At 34.9% G+C, this 8,867-nt stretch overlaps 1 non-coding gene across 1 annotated transcript; it reads left to right on the forward strand.

Moving 5' to 3' along the window:
• Positions 1-2,825: 2,825 nt before the first annotated feature.
• Trnas-gcu lies at positions 2,826-2,907 on the forward strand. The gene has a single exon. It is a non-coding gene; the product is annotated as a tRNA-Ser (tRNA).
• Positions 2,908-8,867: the final 5,960 nt, after the last annotated feature.

The following is an 8,867-nucleotide window of genomic DNA, read 5'->3' on the forward strand; positions in this document are numbered from 1 at the left end:
TGCAGTGTAAAGTTTCCAGGTACGTAAAGTTTGAGACAGTTTGCTCTAGCAGATGTTTGCTTCGCTCACTTGACCTGGTTTGTTGGCTTGTATGCTTGCTTTTATGCTTCGATGGTTGTACAACATACAATACAGGTATAGACATCGTCGCGGTTGTTCGGTTATGGAAAAACTTGCGTGTAAGACGTCGGATGAATGATGACATGTCGCTCATTCAAATACATGTCTGGCGGAAGAGCCTTGAATAAAACTGGTGTTGTAATATGGATATATACGCAGATTGTTTCGATAAGAGACGTTTTACAAGCCGTGATTAATCCAAGTTGTTGAAAAGACATATCATTTGAATACATTTAAGAGGATCTATGTCGCCATGTCTGTTGCTATTGTGATGGCGACGCCACTATGTGCGGTGCAGTGTCCGGCCTCGCTTTGTCTTTATATTTGAAATTGTAGACGAATCAACACACTAAGAGCGAGATACTTTGTAAGGAGCCTCTGTGGAACCAGTTAGGACTGACGCCTGCCAGGAAAGCGTGGTTGCTTGAAAAGGTAACGATCCCGGTACACAAAAGAAGCTACTTGGGTGGGTTTCAGTCAGTAAAAGTGTAAAAATCTGACACTCCCTCCCACTTAAACCAAAGTTGCAGAAGTCATCTGATAATTTTCCATACGAAACAAAAGGATCAACATGAAAAGAGATCTTACCTTGAAATAGTTCCATGTGCTGTTTGGGCTCGAATCTGTGAACAAAACAAAAACACATCATGTTTTCTCTTTTGAAATCCAAACATTTTCACTTCAGTAAGAAAAAACTTAAAATAATTTTCATTTTTCTTAATAATAAAATAGTTAAGCTAACTCACGCTAAATTAAAACTAAGTACAATAAAACTAAAAATAACTGGAACAATACGTTACTATTAAATCTCCCCCGTGTAAATATTTTTCTTCGTTCATAACCCAGCTAAGTAGAGTTTCGTGTAGTGTAGATGCGCAACGTAAATTTGAAACATTCTCTCAAAACACGTTGTTAGATAAATCTGGATTATGTTCAGTAGTGTGTATGTTATCTTGGTTTAATAATTTTAGTGGAGTTTTACTTGCAGAAATTTATTCGTCAAAATAGATCGTAACAATGTAAAAACACAACTTCCTCAAAAAGCTTTATGAGGTTCAAAATCTTATCTACAAGTAGCTTTCATCATTACCAGTCTGTCCATCTCATATCTTAGCCAACTGACGTTGTTAAAGGGGTATCGTGTTGCCCAGATAACTGGGTTAAGGGTAAAACACTGGTACTTAACTGAAACCGGTTAGCCTGGTAGCCGACCCCAAGAGTTGGGAAAAGGCTAGGCCGATGATGACTGACGTTGTTAAAGTTTCTAGCTTCTGACTACCTGACCACGATTGTCAAAGATGTCATTAATCTTCTTGTTGTCTTCCAAAACACGGAGAAACGCGTTATGACTTAGATGGATACTCATCTACTACCTTATAAAGTGTAGCTTAACCTCTCGATTGACATCCTCCTCGTTATATAAGGCATATTAGTATGTAAAAATAAATATTTTTATTACTATAAAATAGAGTTATCAGAGAATATAGTTTGTATCAACCTTGTTGCTGTGACTGCTATAAAAAAGAGGTTTGTAACTTGAAAAGTATCTACGATCGAATTTGTATTCAGGAAGAGTTTTCTACAATAGAAAAAACTGACCGAGTGCGAGTCGGACCGCAACACTGAGGGTTCCGTAAATAAAGGCTAAAAAAACCACAAATATCACAAGTATTTGACGGTCATATAATCGTTGCTTAACCTCGATGTTATTTTTATAGAGCGGCAATAGAAATACTTCATCAGTGAATAATTCAAGTATCTAGGTGGATGAAGTTTCTATGGAAGTTCATCTGATAAATCTAATTGATAGACGGACAGCCGGGCAGACGTTGGTGCCTTGGTAATTATGGTTCCACTCCTACCCTTTGAGTACGGCACCCTAAAAACAATGTAAAATATGGATATTCGTATTGGAAACAAATACTGTCTTTCGCATATAAATAGAAAAGAATATGAGTTTCCAACGAAATTTATGTGCCTTCTTTAAAAGTATGATCCCTTGTGGGCTACAGTCACACCGTTGTGTAACTTCGTTGCAAGTTTGTGGTTTAAGAACAAACTTGATAGTTGTAAAATTACTCTTTATTTTCTTTAAAAAAAGCTAAAGCTTCCCAATAATACCATTACTTAAATTGAATATTGGTGTTGTTTTATACAAGTTTGAATACGCCACACGAGAGTTACAATATTATTTCATTTCATTTTATGTAGGGACATGTCATGAATTATATGTGAAAAGTAAAAAAAAATGTTAGAATATGTGGACAACATCACATACATTGTTCTGAACCCAAAGTAAGTTGCTAAAGCACTTGTGTTATGGAATTCGGTGGAAAGTACCACAAACACCCAGACCCGAGACAATGTAGAAATGTGATTTTTTTACATTGACCCGACCGGGGATCGAACCCGGGACCTCAGAGCTAACGACACCTTGAAACCCGTGCTCACGCCACTCGACCACGGAGATTGTCAAAATCACTTTTTTAAATTAATTGTTAAACGATGCAACGCCTTACTTACGTGTACTTATCGGGAGTGTCTGACTAGTTTCGGACCTAACCGTATTCCTTGATCACGAACTGACGCGTCGGGGTCTAATCTAGTCAGGCAATCCCAGATACCAGTTATTATAGACAGTTGAAACCATTTTCTCATGTAACTCGTGCTTGTGCTACATACAATTTTGGTGAATATAGCAACAAGACGAGGTGGCCGAGAGGTTAAGGCGTTGGACTGCTAATCCAATGTGCTCTGCACGCGTGGGTTCGAATCCCATCCTCGTCGAGCGTAAGTTTTGTTTGTTGTTTTAGTCATCTTAAAAATAACAACAGAATTAAAAATAATAATATTTAATATTGGAGTGATATATGGTCACAAAAGTTTACGAATAAAGGGTGGTATTTTCTCACTAACTTTTATTAATATTTCACAATTTATTTGAATTTATTCACAATTTATTTATAAGTTATGATTTATACCTGCCCTGTTTTTTTCACATTTTCCATTGCATCTTCGCTCCTATTAGTCACAGCGTGATGGTTTATAGCCTAAAGCCTTCCTCGATGAATGGTCTTTTCAACACAAAAAGATTTTTTCAATTTGGACCAGTAGTTCCTGAGATTAGCGCGTTCAAACAAACAAATAAACAATCAAAAAAACTCTCTCAATTATGATATAAGAAATGAATAAAGAGTAAGGCCGATTTATGACTACTTTCTCAAGACTTACAATTCAAATAGCAATGTATTCAGTGCATTTATCATTTGTTTTGCTGCTACTGTAATTTAAATGAACATTCAACATTATAATGGCTTTTCTCGTCGTATAATATATTATTTTAGGTAAAAACTTTTTAGAAACGCCCCGGGCTTAATTTAAATACCGATACTGTACGTGGCAATGAACGAATTCCTTCTAGCCATTAAATACAGCAAATTAAAAACATAAGTTATAAATTATTTAAATTCTAACTGTGCTCTACGATGTTACCGTCGTTTAAACTTGGAACTTTGTTTATAATCAATGCTAAAAATACCTACTGACAAAAAATCATAAATATTAATCTACTCTAAAAACTATTTTAGTTGTAACTTCAAAAAGTAACGACAATACCAACGGCATTCTGACAGTTGCCATAGTTGCAATTTTTGATTATTTCTCGCAAAAGCCATGATACCTGTAGGCCCGCCCGCTACATATTGAACCAATACTCCCCTTACAACAGTTCTTTTCAGTTAAAAAGTAGCCTATGTCCTTTCTCAGGCTCAAAACTATCTGTGTAACAAATATTACCACCCGTTCAGTAGTTTCGGCGTGAAAGCGAGACAGACAGAGACACTTTTGCATTTATTATATGTAAGTAAGTACCAAAACGTATCATGGTTTCAATCCTGGCATATGCAAAGCAATTCCGTGATCCACAAATGCTCAATTAGATAGGCGTTTATATGTTTTCACTACTCAACTTAGTTACATACTTTATAGCCTTCCTCAACATGAGCACTATTTAAAACTGAAACAGATATCAGACAAACCAGTACTTCCAGAGATTAGCTCATTCAAACCAACCTCCTTATCTTTATAATGTTAGCAAAGATTCAATATAGCTACGTTACATCACTATGTAACATTCTTGTATCTCTCGGTTGGCTCGCATTGGAGCGAAAAGCAAACATATCGGTTCAGTAAACATGTACTGTTTGTACGTCTGTATCAAATATACCTTTTAACTGCACAGTATTATAAGTATTAGACTTGGTCTCTGACATAGTCAAAGGCTAGCGAACGTTATTTGATGTTGGCAGAATGTTATATTAAATTTTGTGTTTTGCGCGATCTTCTAAAGTAAAATTTTAGTATTTTATTTTTGATACAAATTTTTGGGGATATTGTTTTATTCAAGAAATTTTAATGCTCTTGTTTTATTGTTATGCTCTGGGATGGTAATAATATTAAAAATACGGTCGATTACGTCAAAATCATTAACAGATTACTTGTATCGAAAACTTGTTTCTGCCATTATTTGAAAGACAACATTTACTAAAACGAGACCTAAAAATAAGTTACAAGAAATAAACATATTATTCACAAAATGAAATTTTCTTCCATCAAGTTTTCAAGGTTCATGAAGGAATTAGCTAAACCTGCAACCAGATAACAAGCCTTAGTCAACACATGATCCACTAGTCATGTGACTTAACGTCATTCGATTCATTATCGTAATGAAATGTCATCCCTTGCATCTAGAGAAACCTTTTAGGTTTCTATTCTAAATAGATATAACAATGACTAAATTACACCTTTATGAAGCTTTAAATTTACCTTCCATTGGCCCTGAAACAGGCACACTAATATTTTCCGTAACAAATTAACACCTATTAATCATTTTTAATGAAACAAAGCATAACATTTAACATAACGTTTGTCGGGTTTAACCTAACGTTACACAAACATTGACTCTGCCCCGAACGCAAGATAATGTAAATATTTAATGTACCACAAATAAATAAATTTGAAATTTACAAGGTAAATAGTCATTTAAATTATTTGTTTGGTTATTAATTAACTGGCTGTGTCTATTGTACTGTTCATTGTACTTATATTGTTAATGTGAAAGGGAATTTTCGTGTCTGTTAGGTTTTGAAATTAAAATACTGAACCGATTTTGTTGAAGCTGGTCATGTAACTTTTTGAAGAGTTTTTGAAATATTCGTGATGCTGGCATATATTTTTACTAGCAGTCATCATAGCTCATCTCGCGTTAACGTCGGTAACTAGTTAGTCAGTAAGTCATGCATAGAAAGCGTAATTTAGAAGTTTTTGTTTACAGAAGTAACACATATTGTAGTAATACATCCTCACGAACTTTTGTTTTTATCAAATTAGTGAGATTTTGCAAGAAAGAATAAAACTTCCTTTTGTAACATTTTTCCGATTCCCGATGCTGTGTTCGATTCAAAATGATATGCTTTAACAATATACGTGCAAAGTGATTTCATGCCATATAAGGAAATAAATTAGATAACAAGTTTATTTGCCAGAAGACTAGATTTATAGACTGGCAATAAACGTTGACATAATCTATCTTGTACATATACGTTATCAATCAACCATTTTATCTAAACCTGTCCGAGGGTTGCCTGAACACATAGATAGTACGGTATCCTCTATCCCTCAGTATCCCTTAGTATCCCTTACTAACCCTTCATCAATTAACTCCCGAATCTTATTGGGTCTTTGGCTATTTGAATAGATCAGTCCCCGTACCATGATATCTTACGGTAAGACTATTACCGTTGTTTAAGCGAGATGCCTCTACGAACAATGTAGAGTGCTGTCTCACTTTTACATACAAAATAGTTTTGTTTTAAGGTTTCATAGTACAGGTACAAGGATTAACACTCACTTAATCTAAATATCTTTCATAAGGTGCCTTTTGATGTAAAATGATTGGGGTCTTGCTTCGACGCCTCCAAAAATTGTTTGTGGATGACCTTTGGGACTAGATTTGCATGTAGATGTTGCTTGAGCGCACGTGTGTAATGTAAGTTAGTGGTGCTGGTTTGATTCCAACACCGTTCAAGTATTTGTGTGACCAATAACTACTTGTTTTTAAGTTTGGGTGTCCGTGTCTTTGTGCATTTGATTTGAATGTTTGTATGTTTGTGACAGACAAATATAATGTGCATTTGACGGGCCTGTTGGTCTAGTGGTTAGTGACCCTGACTGCTATACCGGAGGTCGTGGGTTCGATTCCCGCCCAGGATAAATGTTGTGTGATGAGCATGATCATTTGTTCTGGTGTCTGGGTGTAATTTATCTATAATATGTATGTATTTAGAAATATATAAGTAAGTTTATCAGTTGTCTGGTTACCATAACACAAGCTCTGCTTAGCTTGGGATCAGATAACCGTGTGTGAGTTGTAAAAAAAAAAAAAAAAAAAATTTAAAAGGACATGTATTATATTTGACGGGAATAAATCGCTATGCATATTTTGTATTATCAAAATCATGCCGACGTGTGTTTAGACCGATGCTGCAAAGTTGAGGTATCTAAACACTTGCTTATGATGGATTGCTAGGCATTGCCGCTCACCAACTAAATGCTTTAGACGTTGCATGTCCGTTCAGCTTAGTCAGTAAGAGATTAATACTACCCACTTCCTTCTTCGAAAGTAAAATGAGGTGGTTATCCTTGAGGATTTCTTAACCATAAATTTCCTTAAAAATAAAATATTAAATAACTTGATCAGACCGAATAAATTAAAAAAATAACAATCTGTTATAACATTTTCCGAGAAGATTTTCATTACACTCAGTTTCATTACCCTACACATCATATGCAAACTTGAATGTACGATGAACATAAACAATATTTTAATTAATAAATATGAAACACTTACTTCTGTACTCCCCGCGTTGGTACTACGTAATCTTCATTGTATGTACCTGTAACAAGATATGTGGTTTTTAATTAGGTTGTTTATCATCGCTGCCATCATACAATTTCTAAATATCATGTTTAGGCTGCGTTTCCACCAAAGATGTACGAATGTTGGAAGGGGATTTTTAAAGAATTACAGGAATCGGTTTATAGCGGACTTTCTAGATAATGCGCTTCGTTCTTTAGTTATACTTCAATTTTTCATAATGAAATGCAATAAAAAAGTCAATATTTGCACACAAGAACTCTTTTACTCTAGCCACCTTAGTATAGATTTTCAATTGAATTTGTTTTCATTGGCCAGAATTGACTCTGGCTGATGAAGCAATGTACCGTCAAACATGCCAACTTTGCCAATCAAGGTATCTTTGCCCCGAAAGCAATTTATAAACAAATCCTCTTAAATAAGAATCAATTTTAGTTTTATGGTAACATTTATAATCAACTTTCCACCCAAATAATAAATATTGCCCTAAAACTAAAATTGTTTACCTTGATTGGCAATGTTGGCTTGTTTGACCGGTATGCAAGATATGCAACTCACTATGATGTTTGGACTCCTAGTTTTAAATTAAAAATCACATGCTAAGGACGTTTGTGTGCTTTTCTATTCGAGTACTCTGTTCTTCTCTACCTATTTTCCTAAACCTATCATAATAACAATACTACTTAAACAAAACACTGAGATACTGAACGTCAAGGAAATGTTTACATTGAATCCATATTCTGACAAGTAATGAGATTGTCTTGCGGCCATGCAATTAGTACTGAGGTGAGATTGTGGTATTAAACTTTACAGTAAATACTGTGAGAGTGAGACCGATTCATTATTAAATAATGTAACGGTTAATCACGCGTATCGTATATGAAGTCGAATCGCGATCCCGCTGCGTCACCTCATGATTAAGGACTCCGGTTGGGTCCGAAACTGGTCAGGCGCTCTCGATAAATACGCGTGAGTAAACCGTTCCATCATTTAATAAGTAGATATTGCCTATAGCCACTAGATTTATACCTGTTGAACTATGAGAATCCTATGGTAAGTTCCGTTTCTTCAAGCTCCAATCTGATTGTATTGCGTAGATGGCTATGAGAAGGACTGGAAAACAGTGCAGCCAGTTCAAGAGTTCGTCTGAGTAATTTGAACAGATTTTCGAGAAAATGTTACTTGTCTAGTCAAATTCGTTGAAAACAAAATGTCATTCCCAAAAATGAGTTTTCGATGTTCATGCGATGTGCGACGGTCTATTTTATATTCTCTGGTGTCAAACTTTCAGTCGCAGCAGTAATTTTTAGTGTCGTATGTAACCATATTATGACATGTATACCACTTATTTTTTGTCTTAAGTCCGTCATTTAAATCCTCATGTTTAATAAAACCGAGAAGCGTCAAAAAAACTATGACAAGGTCTAGGTTAAATATGTACAAAAAAATGACTAAAAATAATTATCTTTTATAGCAACTTTGGTAAGAACAATTTATACTTAAAAGATAAGTTAAAAACAATTTTTCAAACCCTTTACAGGTTGAAGTCTGAAAGAATAAGCCCGGTGTTAAAGGCTTAAATGAGACATGGGTTCAACAAGGAGAGCTGCTATAAATCAATATTTGCTAAGGTCTTAGATTGCCTGACAAACTTTTATATTGGACTTTGTACAGACTCCTTTGTTGGTCATGTCTAACCAATGAAAAAAAAAAGTTTTTTCATAGCATTAAAACTCCGTGGAATTAAAAAAGAAAACAACTACATTGTCCCATACAAATTTAGATCATCTGATGGCTTTTTTCATAGAAAGAT

Source organism: Trichoplusia ni, chromosome 12 (genome assembly GCF_003590095.1).
Source record: "Trichoplusia ni isolate ovarian cell line Hi5 chromosome 12, tn1, whole genome shotgun sequence".
NCBI lineage: Eukaryota > Metazoa > Arthropoda > Insecta > Lepidoptera > Noctuidae > Trichoplusia > Trichoplusia ni.